At 45.9% G+C, this 24,857-nt stretch overlaps 1 protein-coding gene and 1 pseudogene across 8 annotated transcripts in view; one reads left to right on the top strand and one right to left on the bottom strand.

Moving 5' to 3' along the window:
- The window catches only part of Dab1 (DAB adaptor protein 1), a 1,105,478-nt gene that overhangs the window by 950,691 nt on the left and 129,930 nt on the right, over positions 1-24,857 (bottom strand). The gene's annotated exons all lie outside the window — the stretch shown is intronic.
- Positions 8,755-9,961, top strand: LOC101726634 (nucleosome assembly protein 1-like 1 pseudogene; annotated as a pseudogene).

Raw genomic sequence — 24,857 nt, 5'->3', positions numbered from 1 at the left:
TAGTAAGAAAAAGGAGGCTGAAAAATAGAGAGAGAGAGAGAGAGTTATTTAATGACTGGCCTTGGGCTAGAACTAAGTTTTCTCTTTGGAATAAGAAGCTATCTCATCCAGTTCTAAAATGTCCCAATATATCTATAGATAGCTCCTCACTGCCCTACAATGACAATAACAGTGTGTCTCTCCTAGTGCAGTGTCCCTCTCCCATAGCTATCATGTAGTCCAGTGTTAATACAAAACAACAATGTAGTCCAGCCCAGGGATAATATGTCCTGTTGGACAGATGAGGAAACAGAGGCTCAGACTGCCCAGGCCTTGTTCAGAGTCGCAGACCCAGCAAAGAGAAAGACAAAGATTAAAGTGCGTATCGCATGGCCTCTTCTCTGGGGCCTTTGCCACAGTTTCACATGTGGCTCTCGGTCACCATCAAATGGAAGAAGGCTAAATAAGGTTCGGGGAAGGTTTCTAGGGAGGGCCCTGGCCACCTGCCACCATCATTCCAGCAGACTTCAACAGGTCCACCTGCCCCTGCGACCTCCCACGCAGCTATCCCAGAATCCTCTTTGACACATCCATCTCATCTTTCTTCAAACCTTTCATTGGATTGACTACATCCACAGACATAGAACCAAAGCCTGGGAAAGTATACCAAGATCCTGAGTTCTCCCAGTGCAAGAATCCCAGCCCCCCAAGTTCATTCAGAGGGGCATGTGACAGAGGACCTGCCTGGCCACCTTAGGAGGGGTGGTTCTCCTTCGCAAAAGGCTCTTGGCCCTTTGTGACTTACAACTCTGAGACGAGTGGACATCATGCATGGTGCTCACCCTCTCCCAGATAGCTCCAGAAGAACCTGCACCAGAATCTGCTTGAGCTGTTTGCAAGACACCCCAGGAAGATGCTCAAAAAGAAACAACTGCACACAGGAATGGATGAGCAGTAGAACTGGCAAGTCCAAGAAGGCCAGAAACTGAATTCTTAGCATGTGAACTAACAATCACGGTATATTGGTCAGATGATTGGCTTATTCATCCATATCACAAGTACTGATTCCAGGGCTTCCATATGCTACACTCTGGCCAGCAAAGGACAAAACAACACAATCCTAACCATCAGAGAGCCTCCTGCCCGCCACAGCAGAATGTCAGAAGAGATCCATCCCAGGAAACAAACAGGTCATTTGAGAGATAGAAAAGAACAAAATAAGTACAGAAACTAAGGCAGGCAGCAAAATCTTTGGCTGCTCTGGGCTTGCAATGCTGTAAACAATAGCATGTCAAGTGGGTGTGGGGTCCAATACTGAAAGAGGTACAAGTCACTTTGGGATACAAGAAAAAAAGTGACACTTGCATAGTGGCTACAAACTAGCCTCATCACAGGAGAAAATCAGACGAAATGTTCCCCCAGAGGCAACCACCTCTGCATAGAGACTTCTCATACAGTGCTGTGTAGACCAGAGTGCTAGCAGTAAATTTCAACAAAAAGCCCAGGGGCCTCACTTGGCCCACCCTGGATACAAGGTGGCTGGAATTAAGGCCATGGAGTGGAAAGAGTGTCTATTTAGGAGCCTGACGTCTAAACTTCTGTCAAACCTGTGACTAGCTAGAGATCTTGACCAAGGTCTTGGAGCCCCGAGTTCCATCCGTAAAATAGGCATATTCACAACAAAAGTATCAGCAGCAGCCCACTGTGTGCTTTCTGGGATTTCAACTGCATGCCAATCCTGTGAAGTGGCTCCTAGGTTATCACAGTATTAGCATTGAGAACGTGAAACGTGGTCCACCCAAGAAAGATGCCGTTTCCACGCCTTCTAAGTGGTAGAGACAAGAGTGGACCTCCATCACCTGAGCTCTTCACACCTTCCGGAAGAACTATAACTGCTTCCCAGTGATGATGGGAGGAATAAATGAAATTGCATATGTGAAAGCATTTTTGAAAAGTCACAAAGTATTACATGCAGATGAAGGGGTTATGATTTCTTCCCTCCCTAGGCTTGGACAGACTGACAACAAGCCAAGGAAATTCCATGTCAAATCCTACTCTCCCTTTAATCCTCAACTGTTATAGCAAAATGACGGTCCGGGGATTTGGGGAAAGAGTCAAGGGCCCAGGAGCCAGCTATAGAGATATGAGATGGGAAAGAAAGAACCACAGGGCCTCACTGTCCACACGATTTGCAAGCAGATGTGTAAACTGTTTGCTGGGACCAATTACTCTCACCTTAATTCACGAACACACGATACTCAGTCTGTCTGAGAAATATGAAGAAACATGGTGCGTGTTTGGCGGCTGCAGTGGGCCAGCTACCATCTCTAGGAGTACTTTCCTTGTACTGCCAAGCTGGGAGTCACCATGGAGACCACACTGCAGCATCCTGACCACACTGCAGTTCATTCAGTCTGAACCATGTCTTTGAGTCACCCATGTGAGGTGGGCACTGGGCTGGGAAGGAAGACTTGCTCACGAACCAAGCATTTATTTTGCATCTCTGGTCTGCTCGCCATGGTGCCTGGCACTGCAAGGGACTCCAAGGCTGAGAACATGAATTTGCTTTCTTGGCATTTAGCTTGGGAAATTGATGATGATAATGGATGAGTTTATTGAGTGCTTACTCTGAGCTAGGCACTGCGCTCACTAGGCAATCTGCATGTATGATCACATTTAATCCTCACAGCGATTCTGTGAATGAACTATTCATTGCTAAGATGTCGTACTGAGCACTTATTCTGTGCTACAATAACTGAGGCCAAGCGGCCGTAGGTCCTAGAACATAAAAGCTTGTAAGTGTCACAGTTAGGAATTAAACCCCAGAAGTTTAGCTTCAAAAGCCAGGTGAGCTGAGCCACTCTGTATTACACCACAGTCATTAAGGTTGACAAGAATCGTATCTTTCAGCAAGTTTCCAGTATTTAATACAGTATTATTAATGATAGTCATCATGCTATATAATTATACCACCCCAAAAGCTGGGTAAAATTTTTAAAAAATCTAAAGAAAACAATTATTTTAGTAAAGGGAACTAGAGTGAGGAGAAACAAGCAACAAATGAACACAATGAATGGCCGGCTCTGATTTGCACCGGAAGCAAAATGCACAGGTGAGCTAGCACTGAAGGTGTGAGTGGAGCAAAGAGGCTTCCTCCCTGCTGGGAGAGAGCAGTGGGCCCAGGTGCAGGTTCCCCGGGTCCCCAGGCCAGCAGTGTGCAGGGTGCTCCCAGAAGGCACAGCCCTGGGGACGGGAAAGCAAGCCAGGCCATGCAGAAGGAGCCAGTGGGTGGCTCCGTAGTCAGAGGGCTCTTTGCAAAACTGAGCTGAGCAGCGTCTCTTCCTGCCTGAAGCCCTCCAGTGACTCCACCCTTCGCAATGCTTCTCACCGGGCCTGCAGGCCTCTCTCACAGGCTTACACTTCTCTTCCCTCAAATCCCAGGGCCTCTGCTTGTACTGTCCTCTCTCCCAGGTGTGCTTCCTCCCTCCTCCAGCTCCAGCTAATTCCTTCTCATCCCTTGAGTCTCCAGTCTCCAGCTGAGCCCGGTGCTGGGTGCTGATCCCTTACTTGAGTGATCAGTTCCGCATTAAGTCAACACCATGTAGTTGTTTGTTCCAACACTGTCCCCTGAGAAGAGGGACATCGTCTTCTTTACTGCTGGGTCCCAACTGCCCACACAGAGGAAACTGCTGTGAAAGTCCAGGGCCATGCAGTGGGAGAGCAAACGAATGAACTCCAGAGCATTTGTTCAGAAGACAGAGGTCAGAACAGCCATAGGCCCCAACCTCAGGCTCCTCCCCTGTCAACAGCGAGGGCTCCTTGCACAGTTCTTGTGTGGACCCAAGAGAGGGGAGATAAACCTCCAGCAGTTAGCAGGGCATCAGACACTGGCACCAACCCTCATTCTGGTCATATCATAGGTAACAGCACAGAAAGTAAAGAAGCTAGGGCCCAGGTGTCAAGAGTAGAGACCCTGTGGCCAATTCCCTGTGGTCAAATCTCAGCTATGCAGCTACCAGCTGCATCTATCCTGTGACCCTTGTGTGCTGCAGTGACCTCATCTATAAAATGGGGTTACAGTGCCAGATTTGCGTAGCTGTTTGAGGAGAAAACAAAAAGGAAGGAAAGAAGGAAGAGAGGGAGGAAGGGAGGGGAAAGAGGGAGAACAGCGCTTGACATATTATAAGCTTTATTTTTAACGAATGTCCTGTATTATTATCACAAACAACAATGTAGTAAGAGGTATTTAAAGATGGGCTTAGGCTGAAGAAAAGAAGAAAAGGATAAGAGTACAACCTTGAAGCACTAGAAGTGGGAGCACCCAGGGAAGGGGCAGAGTTGCTTACTGTGAGACTCCAGAGGCCGGAGCTGGGACCAAGGTGGTAAAATTTAGGAAAGGCTGACAAGGGCTGAGGGCAGAGCTGTCCCCAGCAGGCGACACGCTGTAAGAGAAGACAGCCACACACTATCTTGGAAGTGTGAGCACACAGGCTGCCCAAGGAGGCCACAGAAACTGGTGGAGGGCTGAGTGGTAGAAACACTTATTTCAGGGCCCTGCACCAGTAAGATGTGGAGACAGCAGGATTTATGATGCTTTCAAAGTCCATGCTGGAGTGTTGTTTTGTTTTTTCTTTAACTCACCTACACTTAGAGAGAAGGATGCATCTAATTCCATTTGGCAGGAACAAAGCAAGGCTTTCAGTGATATCTGGACAGATGAGTGGAACTTTCCAGAACTCACAAAGAAGGTTGTAGATTAAAAGCACTAGGAATCTCCAACTCTTGGGTTTAATGTTCTTCTAAACTGCAGTGAGGCAAAAGGCACCTCCTGCAGGTTTATTACCATCACCCTCCCTGGCACAGCATAACGCCTCCAAAGAGCACACAAAGATATGTTAGAGGAGGCTCTTCTGGCACGAGGAAGCTGGGACAGACTCTGTCATGTGACAATCTCCCTTTACACGTGTCACGCTATAGCACACAATACACATCTACATTCCACAAAGACTACACAGTAAACCCATGAAATAATGTTCACTTTCCATTCTTCCACTCATTCATTCATTCATTCATATAACTCATCGGTGTTATTGAGCAATGTTTATGTTTACTGCACTCTTTCTGTGTCCCAAACCCCATTTTAGGTGCCTACCAAACACACCCTCTTAACCTATCCCTGAGGAAAGTGACTTGTCCAGAACTTCACCTGTGGCACTGTCCTCTAAGAACATTACTTCCTGTCTCACTTTAATACAGATGAAAATTCTACCTCCTCTTCTAGCATGAGTGGCAGTAGTGGTGACTACCATCTCCACTCTACCATTTGCCTCAGACACTTACACAACCAATCCAATGATGTGTACAAGGCAACCATCCCTATTTTAAAGAAGTGACATACTAGGCCTCAGAGGGGTTCACTAGCACGCCCCAGTTCATCCAGGCAGTGAGGGAAAGAGGAGCCAGCTCTGAGAATACCACTTTTCAGCACAACACACCTATGATTAACAACTGATGTCTCTATTTTGAAATAATCTCAAGTAATGCATCCAGTTTAAATTTGACCTTTCCAGAAACCTAGTGAGATAAAGAACATTATCTCCATTTCAGAGCGAAGGAAACTGAGGTCAAGGAAGAGCAGGTAAGTCGTACAAGGGATATTGTAGTAAAGGCTAAAGCCAGGACTAGATTGCCCACTTCCGGGTTCCAGCTTCACACTGTTTCCTGCCCAAATATGGCCAGTCCTCCATCCGGAGAGCTCCCTGTGGAGAGACAGAGAGGTGGCAAGCTGCTGGCATCACCCACAGAGCCAGGAGCCCGAGCCACTTTCCATTCTTCCAGGCATCTCCACCAGAGCCCAGAGTTCCCCGGGGCCAGTGTGGAGGGAGGCACGTATCTGGTGCAGCACTAGGCCAGGCCTGGGGGGAAAGAAGCATGGGGGAGCTGACACAGTTTCAAACACACTGCCCTAATTACTTGATGATCTGTCATCTCAAAGATGCAACTGTGGGGGCAAGGGGTAGCAGGTAAAAATGCTCCCATCTCTGTTTACAGGGGAGAAATCTCCACCAAAGTCTTGAACTATTCCACCAATTGGTTCAAGAAGAAGCCAGGGGAGGAACTGAGCATTTGTTGAGCACCTGCCCTATGCCAGGCAGTGTGCACATTACAATCATTAGCTCGTTTTGTCACCTCAATGACCTGTGCGAAACAGGTGAGCACCGTGCTTGCAGTTGAGAGGTGGGGGAGCTGAGGGTGTGGTGGGATGCACTGGAGAGTCAGATCAGGTCAGGCTGAGCAGCTGAGATTCACCTGGGGAGCCACCAAGCAGAAGGCTGAGCAGGGTGACAGAGCGAGGAAGGAAGTGACCAGCATGGCTATCTGCATTGGGATCACTATTGCCCCAGGAAAACACATGGTATGAATGGGGAAAGGCCTGGAATCTCTGTGAGGAGAACTCAGAAGCCCGGCTAGATCAGAGCAGAAAGGGGCCACTGCGGTGTCCCTGCTGCTGGCCTACTAATGGGAAACTGTGAGGACTGGGGCGGGGGCTCCCTCCACATGCCTGCGTGTGTGAGAAAAGCATTATGTTGTCACTTTTTTTCCAGTTATGGGGATTGATTCCAAGCCCTTGACACTGAGCGGCATCCCCAGCCCTTTTTTTATTTTTATTGTTTATTATTCAGACAGGGTCTGGCTAAATTGATAAGTTGCCCAGGCTGGGCTCAAACGTGTGATCCTCCTGCCTCAGCCTTGAGGAATGCCAGGGTTACAGGCATTCACCACCATGGCAGGCTAATGCCACCACTTTTGATATGAAATTGATGCTTGACACATAGGTGATGCCAGTCGAACTTAGAAGTAGCCTTAGCACATGAACCTGAACCTCAAGAGTGAACACACGGAATAATCCTCAGGACATGGTAAGTTTCACACAAGACTTGAGATTCATGTGGTAGTCATGACATTGACTATCCTATTTTTTTTCCATTAAGTTTATTGCTACATTTTAGATATACAATAGTTACATTCATCGTGGGGATCTTGTGCCCAAACATGATGTATCTTGGTTCTTATTTTTTCCCCATTCCCCTGCCCTCCCTTCACACCTTTCACCCTTCCCTATTTACAAAGACTTTGTTTCCATTTTTTTCCTTTTCTCATATTTTTTTCTTTTCCCTTCTTTCATTTCCCCTACCCTCATACTACCCCTTCCCCTTTGGACCTTTTCTTCCTATTTCACATTATCAATTATACATTTTGATCCTTATTTACACTTTTAGCTTTTCACAACAGAGAAATTTTGGTATTTACACATGTGTGTCCTATTTATTTCACTTAAGAGTATGGCCTCAATGTGCATCCATTTAGCTATAAATGTCTCTAGTTTCTCATTCTTTATGGCTGAGTAGTACTCCATTTTATAAAAAAAAAAACTCCACATCTTCTTTATCCAATCTCCAGTTGATGGGCAATTGGGCTGTTTCCAAGCTTTAGCTATTACAAACTGTGCCACTATAAACATGGGTGCACATATATCACTGCGGTATGATTCTTTTAATTCTTTTGGGAAGATACCCAGCAGGGGAATAGCTGGGTCAAATGGGACCTCTAGTCTTAGTTCTTTGAGGCATCTCCATATTGATTTCCACAGTGATCACACCAGTCTGCACTCCCACCAGTGGAGAAGGGTTCCTTTTTCCCCACAGCCCCACCAGAATTTGTTATTGGTTGATTTCTTGATAGCAGCCATTCTTTCTGGAGTGAGGTGGAATCTCAGCGTTGCTTTCATCTGCATCTCTTGAATGACCAGTGATGTTGAACATTTTTTCATATGTTTATATGTTGCTTTTATTTCTTTGTCTGAGAAATGTCTGTTCATTTCAGATGCCCATTTTTGAATTGGGTCTTTATATTTGGGGGGTCTGATTTTTTGATTCTTTATAGATTCTAGATAGTAGACCTTTGTCTGAGGAACAGCTGGTAAAAACTTTTTCCCACATTGTAGGTTGTTTCTTAGTTCTGTTGGTGGTTTCTCTTGCAGTGCAGAAGCTTTTTAATAAGATGAGATCCCAGTTGTTTATTCTTTATGCTAGTTCCCGTGCTACTATGTACTCATAAAGTCTTTTCCTATGTCAATGTCAAGAGTTCTACCTAACTTATCTTACAGCAGTTTAGTGTTTCTGTTTTAATATTTAGATCTTTAATCCACTTTGATTTTAGTTTAGTGCATGGTGAAATATAGGGATCTAGTTTTAATCTTTGGCAAGTTTAAATCCAGTATTTCCAACACCATTTATTAAAGAGGGTATCTTTTCTCCAGTGAGGATGGTTGGCTCCTTTGTCAAAGATGAGGTAGCTGAGTATGTCTGCAGTTGTTTCTGCATCTTCTAATCTATTCCACTGATCCTCAGGTCTGTTTCTTTGCCAGTACCATGCTGTTTTTATCACAGTGGCTTTGTAGTATAGTTTCAAGTTGGGTATTGTGATACCCCCTGCCATGTCTCTGTTGCCTAGAATTGCTTTAGCTATTCCAGGTCTCTTCTGGTTCCAAATGAATTTTTGGATTGTTTTCTCTAGTTCTGTGAAATATACTGTTGGGATTTCAATTAGGATTGCATTGAATCTGTATAGCTGACTATCCTATTATTATAGATAGAGGAGCTAGGTAAAAATATTATAGGCAGTCTTTTTTAGCACCATCTGATCGTGGTGCCACTTCCTGGTCCTCCTGCCTCCGCGGCCACCCTTAGTCACTCCCTGCGCAGCTCCAGCCGCCTGACTCCCCTAACTAGCCGCTGATATTTGCAGTTCTTACAACATGGCAGACATTGACAACAAAGAACAGTCTGAACTTGATCAAGATTTGGATGATGTTGAAGAAGTTAGAAGAAGAAGAAACTCGTGAAGAAACAAAAATCAAAGCACGTCAGCTGACTGTTCAGATGATGCAAAATCCTCAGATTCTTGCAGCCCTTCCAGAAAGACTTGATGGTCTGGTAGACACACCAACAGGATACATTGAAAGCTTGCCTAGGGTAGTTAAAAGAAGAGTGATTGCTCTCAAAAACCTTCAAGTTAAATGTGCACAGATAGAAGCCAAATTCTATGAGGAAGTTCATGATCTTGAAAGGAAGTATGCTGTTCTCTACCAGCCTCTATTTGATAAGCGATTTGAGATCATTAATGCAATTTATGAACCTACAGAAGAAGAATCTGAGTGGAAACCAGATGAGGAAGAAGTTTTGGAGCTGAAAGAAAAGGCCAAGATTGAAGATGAAAAAAAAAAAAGATGAAGAAAAAGAAGATCCTAAAGGAATTCCTGAATTTTGGTTGACTGTTTTTAAGAATGTTGACTTGCTCAGTGACATGGTTCAGGAACATGATGAACCTATTCTGAAGCATTTGAAGGACATTAAAGTGAAGTTCTCAGATGCTGGCCAGCCTATGAGTTTTATCTTAGAATTTCACTTTGAACCCAATGAATATTTCACAAATGAAGTGTTGACAAATACATATAGGATGAGATCTGAACCAGATGATTCTGATCCCTTTCCATTTGATGGGCCAGAAATTATGGGCTGTACAGGGTGCCAAATAGATTGGAAAAAAGGAAAGAATGTCACTTTGAAAACCATTAAAAAGCAGATACATAAGGGACATGGGACAGTTCATACTGTGACTAAAACAGTTTCCAATGATTGTTTCTTTAATTTTTTTTGCTCCTCCTGAAGTTCCTGAGAGTGGAGATCTGGATGATGATGCCGAAGCTATCCTTGCTGCAGACTTTGAAATTGGTCACTTTTTACGTGATTGTATAATTCCAAGATCAGTGTTGTACTTCACTGGAGAAGCTACTGAAGATGATGATGATGACTATGATGAAGAAGGTGAAGAAGCAGATGAGGAAAATGATGCAGACTATGACCCAAAGAAGGAGCAAAACCCAGCAGAGTGCAAGCAGCAGTGAAGCAGGATGTGTGTGGCCTTCAGGATAACCTGCACTGGTCTACCTTCTGCTTTCCTGGAAAGGATAACTCTACATCATTTGATGAGCCTATTTCACATTTTTTTGGTTGTTTGTTTGCTTATTTTTGTTGTTTGCTGTCTAAAATAAAAATGTTAAATGCAAAAAAAAATATTATAGGCAGTCAGATAGGGCTACTTCAAGAGGATTAGGAAAAAGATGAAACATACCACAGCTGCACTGGAAAAAGCCAGGCCTCAGGATAAAGACAAGATGACCATATTTACATACTTCCGCAAAGCGCAAACACTGGGTCTAATGAAGTCTAAATAGACATCAACCACCCTGGTGCATGACCAGAGACCCCTAAACCCACCACTTCCTACAAGAATCTTTGTTCTTTCCATCCATGCTTGTTACATGACTTGTTTCCCAATTGGACCACCATTACCTGAGTGACTGCCCTTGTAACCTTATTGGATGCTCACGGCTGTGGCCCACATTGTACCCATGTGGGCTCCACCCTATAAAACTCCTCTGTAAAGTGGGGTCCCAGGCTACCCACTCAGGTCCCCCTCTATCCTCAGGAGCTTTCCCATCAATAAACATCTTCCTACTCTTAACCTCTGTTGTTCCTAGGACCCATTCTTCGATTTCTAGAGAAGAGGAACTCAGTGTATCATACACTTAACTGGTTGGGAGATACACTATTTCATATTTCATCTCCGGTATTATTTCCTGTAACACTATCACATGAAAGCAGAATGGATGGAGAAATTCATGCACACCCACAAAATCACAAGATCTAAAAACTGGAGGGATTTTAATTGTCATTTTTCTAATTATTAATTGATACATCAATGTGCTAATTCACTCACTCTATAAGGATTTACTGGGATCTTATTATTTCCAAGCCCCATTGTAGACAAAGGAGACACAACTGACTATAATTCATGGCCTCACGAAGCTTACACTCAAGTAGGGAATGTGCAAAACTAAAATGCTGTACAATCATGATCATTTGAAAGGAAGGCCCCATCTCAATAAAAATAAGCAGAATGGGGGATGGCAAGTGTGGAAGGGATGTTGCAGTTGTATGCAAACTAATCACCATGAATATCTTGCATGGTATCTCAAAGAACGGCCTTCTCTCATTGTTTTACATCTATTGGTTAACTTAGTCTCTGTTAAAAACATAAGGTAAATGTCATCATTCTCATTAGAGCTAATTTACTAAAGATTTATTTGTGGCCAGTCATCATGGTGACTGACTTATAAGCACCTTTCATTTTGTTTTTTTGTTTGCCTTAAATTCTTTTATTGGTACATTTTAGGTATACAATACGTTTACATTTATCACTGGGTGCTTGTCCCTGTACATGATGTATCTTGGTTCTTATTTTTTTCCCAATTACCTGTGCTCCCTTCCCTATTTACATAGACCTTGTTTCCATTTATTTCTTTTCTCATAATTTTTCCTTTCCCTTCTTCCCTTTCCCCTTCCCCTCCCACCACCCCTACACCTTTGGACCTTTTCCTATTTCAAATTATCCATTATTCATTTTAATCACTTTGTTTTCATGACAGTATAGAGGTAGTTACTTCCATCCCATTTTATAGAATTTAAGAAAGAAGAGAGAGAGGGAGAAAAGGAAGGGAGGGGAGGGGAGGGGAAGGGCAGGGCAGGGCAGGGAAGGGAAGGGAAGGGAAGGGAAGGGAAGGAAAGGAAAGGAAAGGACAGGAAAGGAAAGGAAAGGAAAGGAAAAGAAAGGAAGAAAGAAAACAAAAACTAGCAGCAAAAGTCCCAAGCTCCCTTATCCTCGGCTGGAAGCACAGCCATGTCACCTGCCGTCTTTACAACAGTAGGCAAAGCTGCTTAACTCCTCCAAACTCAGCTTTTTCCTGTGCAAGAGGGGAGTCACAAGACCTAGCTCACTGAGTTTCTGTAAGAAGTAAAAGACGCATGGTTGTCACATATGACAGCACTGGAATCAAACCAGATAAATCTGTCTTATTCTGACGTGCAAACCTTTAAGCACAAGCTATTGTGACTCTTTTTTTTTTTTTTAGATGAAGACATTGATGAGCAGAAGTGATTACAGAGTGAAGAGATTACAACACTGATATGATCATTCAAAATGCGCCTTACTCAGCAGCCCAGGCCCCCACTTTAGAAAGGAACAATGACACCCGTTGCAGATCTCATGCCTTGAAATTCTGCCAGAGTTAAAAGCAAAGCGAAAGCAAGAGTGTGCTAAAAATAGCCTAAAATTTCCCAGGTCTGCCATTCACTTCCCAGATCTGGTTTCTTCCAAATGGACAAGCACGCCTGCCCACATATACACACAGCTCTGGCCATGACAATCATAATCGCCAAGTCTTTTCTGGTCCTTCCACAGCAGTGTGAGCCAAGTGCTTCACATATAACTCATTGAGTCTTCACCGACAGTCTGAAGAGGTAGCTACTATTCTTACTATACTGATTTTGTAATGGAGAAACAGAAGCCCAAGAAGACAAGAAACTCACACAGCACAGCAGTTCTAAGTGGTAGGACTGGCTCATGAGCCAGGGCATCCCAACCCCACAGCCCATGCTCCTGACAGCTTTGCTTTACTGAACTATCTGCACTATCCAAATCACCCTGCTCACTCCCGTTCCTCAGCCTTCACACCTACTGTGCTCACCGTCTGGAATGCCGTTCTTTCCTCTCCCCACTACACATTCTCATCTGACTGGATCCAATTTTCCCTCACATCTCAGCTCAGCACCGCCTCCCCTGCAAACCCCTCTCTGACTGCACCCCACCCAGTCTCTTCCCTGGATTCACACAGCACCCTGAGTTCCCCTCCATCACAGCCCTGAGGAGAGGATCAGAGTGTTTCTGGACACGTCTCTCTCCTCACTAGATGGTACCTGGCCCAGGCCTATGTCTGGCAGAGCAGCTGGTGTGTAGCGAGTCCTCCACAAATATCTGGTGCATTTATGGACAAGTTGTTGACCATGTTAGATATGTTGATATTGCAACTCCAGAACGCACACTTTCCTGGCTCCGTTCTCACCAACTTGGAAAGTCCAACTCAGGAATTTCAAACTAGGAATTGCAGGTAGAATTTGGGATGAGGATGAGGTGGCTGACTGGGCCAACTCAGTTTGTCTTGTGATTTGTTCAGGAATGCACATGGAAGCCACTCACTGCAACCAACCCAATACACTAGGCAGAATAACCCAAGGCGCACAACTGACTGATAAAGTATGACCACAGGAAGTTTGGAGAGTAGTTCAGAAGATGGATGAAAGAAATCCTACTCTGTTCCTTAAGGGAATCATGAGGCATACATCCCATCAAGAAAATGAAATTGATTCCACCAAAAAGACAGGAAGAACCTAACCTTTTGGTATTGATGAACCACAGGTGCAAACCAATTTTGACTTCTCCCTCACCTCTGGACTTCTCAAGTAAAGAAACAATAAATAACCACTGCTGTTTAAGTCTCTTTGAGTTGTATTTTCTTATGACAAAATGTATTCTAGCTGTTTTTGCTATCCAGCTGGAAAAAGGAGGACGTATCCTACATGAAGAAATGACATCAGCAAAAGCAAAAAGTGAGAAATGACAAAATACCATGAAAGATGTTACAGGAACTGTACCTTATCATTACTGTGTGGTCCCTGGGGACACACTGGTGGTTTTATAGCAGAGAGAGCTACTCTCAGAGCTGTGGCTTAGAAATATAGTTCTATCTTACTAGCCTTCGACTGCTGTCCTACACTCACATTGTTTTACTTCTAGTTTTACAGATTAATAGTCATAAAGAGTAATAAATATCCCAAGATTTCCATTAGTAGGTAAAAATATGTATCTCTGAAGTTAAGTGGAAAAATAACATTCTGTGGGAAGATTCTGAAAAATATATATATTTGAGAAACAGATGGTATTTCAGAGCCTCGAGTCTGTTGGGTTATAATTCCAAGGCAACGGACGTTATGCCAACAATTAAACTAGTCTTCCCATAAAATGGCAAACCCCTCCATCACATGGTTCTCAAAGATACTGCCAGTATGTTTAGATTCCCCCGAGGAAAATAAGAAGAAAACTTTGCAACAAGCAGTAACTAAAAAAGAGAAGACTGCAGTGTAAGGAGAGAGGGAAGGCAGCTGACATTTCCTGAATCTCCAGGCAGCACTGCACAATCTTCGAGGTGCCTGTCACCATCAGGTCTTTCTGCCCCTAGACAGCAAGGATTCAGATCCCAGCGTGTATGATCACCAAGTCCACCTCCACTGTGCCATGTGCATTTTAAGGTTTCTAAAACAGAGTCGTGCTAGTGACAGGCAAATATGCCTATGGCATAGCTAAGCTCAGCATCACCTCCATCCTCTAGCTTGTTAGCTTGTTCCCACTCTGAAGTCCCAAGGCCTGAGGGCTCCACCCAGCCAACTCAACATCCAGCCAGCCCAGACACTGAGAATTTCTTTTCCTATCATCTCAGTTAGACTTTTGTTTATTTTCTCTTCCACAGAAATAACTCAAGGTACTATGAATGGAGAAGAAAAACAGAGGTGGTAATAATTCATGGCTGTTCAAAAGTATGCTGCGACCCCTTTATTGACACATGGTAAGGCTGCACTACTCTGCTTCCTTGAAAGATGCCTGTGCTGATGAGACTCTTTTGGCCAATGAAATAGTGAGCAGAAGCAATCTGTGTCACATCCAAGAGCAAAGTTGAGAGCCAGTGTGTGAATTTGCTGCATCCACTTCCCAGAGTAAAAGTCTAGACACAGACTTCCCTGCACTGTAGAGACAGGCAGCATTTCCCACCGAGCATCAGGCCAACCCACAGGGTGAGCAGGCCCTGTGCCCCATCAGCCCACTGGGACTAGGGGCTGCTTGCCATGCAGCAGAAACAGCCCATTCTGGCTCACTCAGAAGGATTTGCTACAATGCTATGGGACTTGTCCTCTGGAACCCAAAGTCAGAAATGCAGCAGGGCTTCAAGAATGTCCAGGCACCAGAGACCCTAAAGCTGAACTGCTCCACCTCCCACCTCTGTCCTCTTCTGAGCATCCACTTCCATCTCTCTTTCTTCCCTCCATCTCTGCCTCTGTCTCTGTGTCTCTTTCTGTCCCTCCAGTCTACCCCAGGGTGAATCAACAGATGTTTTCCCCACAGTTTCTGAGCATATTTGTCACAAATCTTTCTCTCCTCCCTCCTTCCCCAACCTCCCCATTATTACTCAGCTTCATTTCCAAATTATTAGGAAAGGCACTTTGATTAGCTCAACGTAAAATCAGTTGCTCAATCAAATATGCCCAGTGAATGAAAAAAAAAAGCAAGCAACAGCTGCTGCTGAGGGATATTAAAGGAGAATATTGAAAGTTGGACGTATAATAATAGTTAACACTGAGACAGTGCTCTGTGATATGATGGTTCCCACAGCCTTACACCTGTTAGCTCTCTTCATCCTTAGATCAACTCCATGAGGTAGGTACTAACGTCACAAGCCCATTTTACAGATGAGAAAATGGAGATGCAGACAGGTTAATTCGTCCAAGGTCAGAGTTGTCAAGCAGAAGACTGAAGATGTGTACCCAGGCAGTCCAGCACGGTATCTTCCACTTGGACCTCAAAGCTTTGCTGCCCTTTACATGATAGTTGGCATCTACTATGATCACTCGGTTCTGGGCTCCTGGAGAGCATAAATCCACATCCATCCCACCCTATCACACCCATGAGAATGTCCAGAGGGATGGACTGGCATTGACACTGAATCCACAGAATCGTAGGTACCATTTAAAGCAGGGGCTATGCACAGAAGTAAAATGACTTTGATGCAGACCCAACTTCTGATTCCAAGTCCAGAACTTCTTCATTACTACTGCACCAGAGTACTTGTTCCTGTGTAGGGATGACAAGTCCATTTCCTTCCCTCTTGTTGCTTCACATGACACTATTGCCACAGCTGGGGCGTGGCAGAGGTCCCCTTCCTGCAGCTGCAGTGGGGAGGCTGAGAAGTCACCCCAAGGCCCACCTCCCAGCCCCGCTTCCCCAGTACCAGGCTTTGTAGTGTCCCCTGTCACTCATTCCCTGAGCTCAGGAATCCAGAGCTGTTGGGGACCTGAGACCTCCCTGGGCCTCGGGGTTCAGGCCCTGCTCCAGCCCCAGCAGGCAGCTGCAGAGGGAGGCAGGATTGTGGGAGCAGGGCAGCTGGTGACACTGGGGACAGGTCCAATGAGCAGCTTTAGCATGGTGCTGTTGGCGGAGCTGGGCAGTTCTTCTCAGGTCACCTTCACCTGAGGAACTGCACACCTGACTTTCCTAGACCATTCATTTGTTTAAGGATAGAGCTCCTCATAATCCATCAGGCTGTATGTCCCTGACCCTCAGAATGTGGAGCCCTAGGAAGCAATGACTGTCACTGCTGCTGAGACCCAATGGGGTGAGGGCCACAGAGACTGCCCTCACTCATGTCTCTTCTCAACAGGGAATAATGAAAACTGACAGCACTAACAATGAGGGTGACAGTACCGCTGGGGTTCCAAGCTCACTCATGCGAATCCAAGCCATACATATAGAAGAAGAGACAAAAGGCAAATAACTTGCCCAAGGTCACACAGCAAATAAATCAAGAGGCAGAATTTGAATTCACATCCGCTTAACTCACCTCTGCAAGATGGTTTCACCCAAGTGGACAGATGACCCGTAGCAAGCCAGGAAATGGCCTTAAAATTGGCCAAACGGGCTCATTACTCTGTAGATGAGGAGAAAAGAGAAGGAAAGGGGGAAGTCAGGAAAATAATGAGAATGAAGAAGACAAAGACAGCGGTGGATAGGAAATGAGAAATAGCGAGAGGGAAAAGATGTTTGGAGAACAAAGCTGGCACTGATGATCATGGGTAATTCCAGCAGCTCTAGAGGAGAGGTAGACAAGGGTTACAGGCTGGGTAACTGGTTTTCTGACCCGAGCTTCCAGAGATCACTGGCTGTGCCAGTGCCCTGACTGACTGTTACCCCTGCTATTCCTCAAACACAACTGCCTTCCAGAAGAGAAAAGGGACAGCAAAGATCGGCAGCCCCAAAGACGGGGGACCAATCCCCACTGCTGCATCTGTGCCTGGGGCCCCTCTGAGAGCTCAGAGGCCACCTTAATCCCCTAGGAGAGGACAGGATGCCAGGAGTTGGCGGTTGTTGATACTGAAGTTCAGAGACAGGCACACTGGGCTCTGACCACTACTGAGTCAAACACATGTGGCTCATTTCTCCTCTTTAATGGCTCACGCTGTCTTTCTGTGCCCTTCCCTGAGATGGGTGATTCACAGCTCTCTATGGACAGAATAGGACAGGAGAGGGCAAGCAGAGCCCAGGTGACAGGCGATATGCTCTGCCAGCTGCCTGCAGCATGGGGTGCCTCCTCATTGTAGGGTTCAAGCTTTCCCTGCACTTCCTCTGTCACCTTCAGGCATTGGGAGATCCAAGGCGAAGAGGTTAGCCTTCTTGCCATCTTAACTCCTTGTCCAAGGGAGTGGCCAAAGGGCTCCTTGATTCCCCTCCACCTCTGTGGCCTTGAAGTAATTACTTAGTATCACTGCACCTCAGTTTCCATTCTATACAATGGGGATAACGAACACTGGAACCTCATTGTACGGGTGTGAGGATCAATTAAGTGAGTAGATACCTAAAAGGAGTGGAGCAGAGTGCATTCAGTAAATGCACAATGCAAGTCGCCAAGAAGGAAGTGGTTAGTTTCTCTCTTCATGGAAAGTCCTAAGATGTCAGCTCCCTGCAGCCTTTGCCTAAACAGAACAGAGGGGCAGGACCATGGGGGACAGGATGGGAAAGCAAAGCAGGAGAAAGGAAGGAAGTAATCTGTTCCAATTAGCAACCATGTGCCAGACATGTGCTCGAGGCATGCCCTGTGTTTGTATTTTAGTACTAATAAATACCATGACAGGGGCTTTCCGTAGTGAATGCTACACTGGGGTGCTGTGTAGGGCCAGGTCCAAGAGGGAGGGCACTCATTCCAGAAGGCCTGCAACAGCAGATTCTGCTCTCTCCCTTCACCGCCCAGCTGGAGCTGGCCTCAGGGACACCCAGGACCTGTTTTTTGGCAGGAGGATTTGAAATGAGCCAGTGACTTCCCATCAGCACCATGGAGAGCATATGCCCGCTGTGGTGAAGGCCTCCCCGGAACAGGGCAATGCAAGCAACTCATGAGTCCAGGAAGGGCAGGAAGGGCAGCTTCTTCCAGGGGTCCTCTGTGCTTTATCATCAGAGGAGGTGGGCAGGGGAGGGTGGTGAACCCCAAGGTCCAAAGACTCAGAGAAGTCAAGAGACTCCAGCCAAGTCACAGGACACTTGTGGGTTCAGTGGCCCTCCAAGGGACTCCAGAGGGTTGTGTGTGGGTTGCATGTCCCCAGCATCTCAGCAGGCTACCTCAGGCCTCACTTCCACAGAGAGCACTTCCCAGGCTACCCTCAAAGGAGCAGCACCGTCATCACAGCCTCACTCGGTCCTGCACCAGTGCTCCTACAGAGCTGGTCCCCAGCCTCCGCCTGAAGCTCCACATGTGAGCTTGCAGAGGGCAGAGATGTTCATCTACTTTGCTCACTGCCATATCCCTAGCACCTAAAACAGTGCTCGCCATATGCCCAATATTCAGTATTGCTGGATCAATGAGTTGGTCAACAATTGATAATTGATTGCTCATGCCAGATTTTAATTATCTCCTTGCTTTTCAAATTTCCCACTATGTAAAACCTCATCAAGTCAGGGACTGTATTATAAGGGTCTAGTACAATGCTTGGAATATAGTAATTGCTCAGTAATTGTTCCAAAATGAATGAATGAATGAATGAACTAGTGTGTGAAAGAGGTGGAACTAAGTGTTTAATTCTCAACCTGGCCTTTGCTTCCCTTCTCCAGACATTGGAAAATTTGCTGACGAAGATGAGGTTGGAGGCAGCTGTGTGTAAACAGGGCCTTGCCAACAGGAAGGGCCAAGTGTCTTGGGTGGGGACCTGGGAAACACAGGGTCCATTTCTTAAGGTGTATCCAGCCCCCACCCCTTGCATACATGCAGGTCAGGGACTGAGTCACGTGAGACCCCAGTTGCAGCTCCAAGGACTCTAACACACACCTGAAGGACTCGGGCCCAGGTGATTCTCTCAGATTTTCAATAAAACTTTATGACTCAATCCAGATCCTGAGAGGTTTTATTTTTTTTAATACCTAAAATGTCCCTGACTTAGAGCATGTGAGGACTCTTTCTCATATCTTGACAGCACATTTTCCCACCCACAGAAGGAAAATTAAGCCCCACCAGGTATGCACCCAAAATAACAGGTGTATTTTTCGCAAGATTATGCTCAAGGGATGGAAAATAAAGGTTTTGCTGGATGTAGATGTCCCCAAAGCAGCATATTTATCCTGCAACCTTGCCAAGACAATGCCTGCTGTTCCCCACACTAAGGAAGGAAGAGAACATCCAAAGAGTAAATCCATGTGAAGCTCCCCAGGCAAACAGGAGCAGAACCGAAGGCTCTTGCCACCGACATCGATGGTGAAGACTGGGCAGTGCTGCTCGGTCCTCACTGATGACAGAGTTTCGCAGAGCTAGATTTATTTTGGAGGCAGTGAGCCATTCGGAGAGGCATCAGGACTGAAGCTCTGCCACTCAGGGCAGACCACAGCGAAGTGATTCAGGGTCTCTGATTTGAGGCACAGTGGGAAGGCAGATTGAATGTCCAAACTACCACCTTGCCTAGCATTGACGCTCGGTATTGTACCATTAGCAGTAAGTATTCCCTACCACTAGGGATTCTCACTCCCCACAGCTCCAGATGACTCACAATGCCTATGGGACCAAACTCTACCACCTCCCCAGGACACTGAACTAGCAAATGGCAAAGCTGGGACTCAAGCTCCTAGCTGCTTCACTCAAAAGCCTGTGCTCTTCTTGTCCCTGTCCCTTATAACCTTGCAAATTGTGAGCAAGAAAACCAGGACCCACAGGTTGGGCTCAGGTGAAAGCAATCTTCATACCTGATGCTAATGAAGGCACTGCTGTGGTACAGGAAACTCGCACCAATGGAGACTTTGAATCCTGAAGTTCAGATCCTAGCTGTGGACACTTAGGGGGTTTGGATCAACCTGAGAAAGTCTGTTCGCTTCACACCAATGAGCCTCAGTTTCCCCATATAAAATGGAGCTAATGTCAACACCAGTCAAAATAGGCTAAGTTGGGATTCAGTCAGGAAATTGCAACAGTAAAGGCTGTGTGCTGATGCTCGGTGTCCTCCTTGGGTCACCTGCAGGATGTCCTCCCCATTAGTGCCCTGCAGCACCCAGAGGACACAGAAGCCACTACCAGAACACTTCCGGCCACCTGGCCGAGGGAGCAGACGGCCAGACACAGGACACAGCCTCATCTCTGCATTACATGCTCAATTTAAAACTTTCAGCATTACTCAGGGGAGCTCACAAATGCTTGGACAGAACACGTTAGCTTTAAGTAAAGGTTTTAATGTGAAAACATGTAGAAATGTACAGCAGAAAGAATGAACTTTACATTTTTAGTCATAAATACCAGTGAATGATAGCTCCATCTCTTCACCCAACTTGCATGCAACAGCACTGGTGAGTCTAGCTGCCTAGATGGAGAATCAGTCATTCAGGGTGCAGAAAGGGAGTGTGGTTTCCATTCTCACAAGATGTGGAAATCGTAGTGCAAACTCTGAGCCCGTGGAAAGGGAGTAACCCATAAGAAGGGCCATGTGCTCATTTCTCAGGTGAGGAAAGAGAAGCCCAGAGAAGTTCCAGAATTTGCCCACAGTCACACAGCAAAATAGTCCTAAGGCCACAGCAGAATGCAAGTCTCCTAACTCCCAGACACTCCACCCTGTAGATTCCTCCATGGTATTCTGATGTAGATCAGTTTTCCAAAACAAGAGTGGCTTGGGATATTCTCTTTTTCCCTTAAGCTCTTTTGAGTCTCTGATCTAGCTAGATCCCCAATCCATGCCCTGGTAGTCAAGTCTGATAAAAAGAAGGTGGTCATTGATATCTAGTCTTTAACCAGTGCGCAATGGCATCATTCAACACACATCAAGTGCATGGCTCTGGGGAAAGATCTTAAGCAAACAAGCAAGGATAGAAAGGACAAAAGTGGAATTCCTGTCTTCAGTGAACTTCTTGTCTAACGAGAGGAGACAGTAGTGCAAATAATAGCAGAGAGACTGCCCAGTGAAAGGCAGCAGAGAGCGCTCGGGGAGACAGATGGGCATGAGCTGGACGAGGGACACGGTGTGGAGTGATGTCAAGGAAAGCCCCCCAAGGCAAGGCCCCCCAAACTGACCCTGGAGAGCGGATAGGAAGAGGGGCAGGAGGGGAAGGGCATTCCAGGCAGGGGGAAGGCTGGGAAAATGACCAGGTCAGACAAAAGCACAGCTCGCTGGGAGATCGTGTGCTGGGCTTCCGAGCAGAAGCAGCCAGGGAGCAGCTGAGAGCTGCTGGGGCCAGGTCTCCAGCCCTGGAGCCATGCTAGGGAGCTGGACAGCACCTCCTCCTGCAGGGGAGGAGCAGGAGGGGTGGAGCAGGCCCTGCTGTGGCTGCAGGAGAGGAGAAAACAGGCTTTCGATGTGTGAAATTTACTCTGCTCTGTGAAAACCAGTCAAGTGGGTTAGAGGAGAAAATGAACCCACTTCAAGAAGGCTCTGAGTTGTGATTTTTGATAAGTGGCATTCGTAGATGTCAATAAAACAGTGCACGCCTCTGCTCACTTCTCCTCAGCTCCCTGAGTGAAGGTGCAAACCTTTCTTTACATCTCTTTCTCCTCTGGCCCAGTTCTGAGAGGAATAAGATCACATCGGTGATTCTTTCTATTTTCCTTTCTTTGGTTTTTTCCCCTAATCATGGGGGAAAAATCACCCTAAAGGACCAACAGTAGGTTTCACTGGTTCACTAGGAAGCCATGAGGTGGAGGTGAAATTTTCCTCCATAATTCTCAGTTGCCTCTGTCCTGTGGGCTGCTCCTACATGCCACACACATTTTGGTGTGTGTGTGTGTGTGTGTGTGTGTGTGTGTGTGTGTGTGTGTAGAAAAGCCTGGGCATGGGTTCCCAGAGTCTGGCATAGTAGCCTATGCCCATAATCCCAGCACTGTGAGAGGCTGAGGCAAGAGGGCTGTAAGTTTAAGCCCGGTGTGAAGGTCCTGGGTTCAATCCCCAGGACCAAAAATATAAAAGGATTGAGGTTTATGTTCTCCAGTTCTCCTGGCCCTGAGCCTCCGTTCCCATTTCTCTGAAGATGGAAAAACACTCCCTTCAGAAGAGAAGAATTATATCAGAAATTCCATCACCATAGGAAGTCACAGGAAAGGTGGAAAAAACGATAATGAGTATTAAATCAGCAGAAACACGTTTGAAAGGCAATCTCTATGCAAAGGCCAGCATCACACAATCAGGCTAATAACACAAGTGCACTTTCTACAGAGCTGTGAGGTTGCCTTTGAAAGCAGATGGGTAGGATACATTTGCTACTTTATATCAGCCACTTTATGAGGGCCAGAGAAACGAGAAATGGTATTTGATAAGGAGGGAAAAATGAATCCTCCTTTTCTGGGGATGTTGGCTTGTGAAATTGCCTCTTACTAGAGAACAGTACAGGCTGGACAGATGGAGGAAGCGATGTCCGCAGTGACCCAGGGATCTTTCTCCCCATCCTCTAGATTAAAGGCTCCTTGGTACAGAATAAGGCAGACACCATAAAGCAGCTGCCCCCTGTGGATCCAACAGCTCCAGATAATCTTGATGTTTCTACTTTTTGTCATTTGAAACACTATAATAAAACCTCATCTTTTTTATTTACATGAAAAGCATTTATAGAACAGTTTATAATTAACACCCCGAAATCTAACCCAGGGTGACTTATCATAGAAACCGGAGAGTCAAAGCTTATCTTTTTTATTGCATTCATCTTATTATTTTAGTTCATTAGTAGATGATTGCGGTACATAATGTTTACGTTCCTTATGTGGAATTGGTGCACGCACATAATACATCCCAATTCCTTCCTGCATCCCTTATCCCTTCCCTCCCTCTTGCCTCCCTCCATCCTTTGATCCCCTTTGAAAACCCCATTATTTTAATTTAAGTACAGTCTTCTTTTGAGAAAAAAACTCAAGATCTCAACATGCAATGAAATAGCTTCCTCCTAAATGTTCTGTCCCTTCTCTCTTTCCTCTGGGCATGTTGTTCCACATTTCCAATACAAAGTGCGAGTAAGCTTTTATTAGATGGCAATACGGCCTTGTTTTCCCTGAGTCTGGCCTGCGTGGGGCAGAACCACACCCCCATTTCACACGGGGTGTGGGAAAGGAATCCCTCAGCAGGGATCCCAGATGCTGTGGGTCAACCTCCTTTGCCAGCGCCACCACTTGGGATCCCGTTTCCCCAACACAGCTGGAATTTCAGCAAGCTCGTCACCACATACTCATGTTGCTGCCCACAGAGCATTTCTTGGTTTGAAGTCCATACCTGAAGATTTTGCTAGGGCAACTAAGCGTACTACTTTCTCCTGCTCACACCCTGTCTCCCTCCAACCACCTGTCCCTGAGCGCGAGATCACGCTATTAATACGAGGCCCTGGGGACACAGGCCTCATCCAGACATGGGGTCTGCAGTTTAGAAGTCTTTTATGGCTTCTTATTAGCCACAATGTACCATTTTGAGCTCTGAAGGCTGTAACCTACCTCTCCAGTTCTCCTTCCGGCCACCATCCCAGGAGGTCCCAACTGCCCCTGCCATCCTCCCCCACATTCTCCTGCACCATAGAACTGCCCACCTTTCATGCCTACCATTCACGCTTCTCTATTTTCCCCCATACTTCCTTCTGCAGATCTGCAGTGCGAACTAAATATGACAACATAGGTGAGGTGCTCAGTGGATGAGAGGCATCCGCAGATTGTAGCTACTGTTGTGTCCCCAGCTCTGTGATGGGGACTCAATAACTATGCTTTGCATTTTATTACAGGGTCCTCATCAATGCCAATATCTTTTAGGGTTTTGTTTTTTTTTTTTGGTACCGGGGATCGAACTTGGGACCTTGTGCTTGAGTGGCAGGCGGAGGAACCACTGAGCTAAATCCCCGGCAACGCCAATATCTTTTAAAGGAGTGGCATTTTGAGAAGGAAAACTTACCCTAAATCAATCAGTGACTAAAAATAAAGGAAGAAGGATCTATTATTGCCTACATATTAATTCTCATTATATGCTTATTAGGCCACTCCACCAAATATGGGCCTTTTACACAAAGCTCCAAGTGGGAAGATCCCAGCACAGGAAGAGCTTGCTCTGACCCCAGGGGTCAATGAATACCAGTCCCATATCCTGGGGCAATCAGTTGTGAGTCCTGCATGGTCCCCCCACCATGACTACTTGGAAAGAAAACTTGAACTGAGGGAATCTGAGAGAAGAATTTCAACTCCAAGCAGAGTAGGGAGTTTGCTGTCTAGGGGAGCAGTGTGGCCTTCACCTAGAGACAGGAAGTTAGATGGGAAAAAAGAAAAATTCAGCAGGGAAGAAAAAGAAACTTGTATAAATCTATCAGCACCTAAGTGACAACATCTACAAACATGGGGGCTTAGCCAAGCTCTTCGGCGTTCTGTTCATTCATTTCTGCCTTCATCTTTTTGTTTATTCATGTATTCACTGGGTTCCCACTATATTCTAGGAAGAGGATCAAACAAAAACATGAATTAAGTACAGTCCTGCTTTTCCTGGTGCTCACAGTCTGCTGGTGCTGGGAAGACAGCATAACTGTCTTCACTTCCTTTCTATCAACTTCCTCCATAGTTTTCCTAGTATCTGTAGTAAAGCTCTTGCCGTGTCAGCCTGGCATTACTATGCTAAAGAGATTAA

This window comes from Heterocephalus glaber, unplaced genomic scaffold, assembly GCF_053883595.1.
Source record: "Heterocephalus glaber isolate CG9 unplaced genomic scaffold, H.glaber_assembly_v1.0 deba00001447, whole genome shotgun sequence".
NCBI classification, from domain to species: Eukaryota; Metazoa; Chordata; class Mammalia; order Rodentia; family Bathyergidae; genus Heterocephalus; species Heterocephalus glaber.
This window is presented reverse-complemented; position numbering and strand designations above follow the sequence as displayed.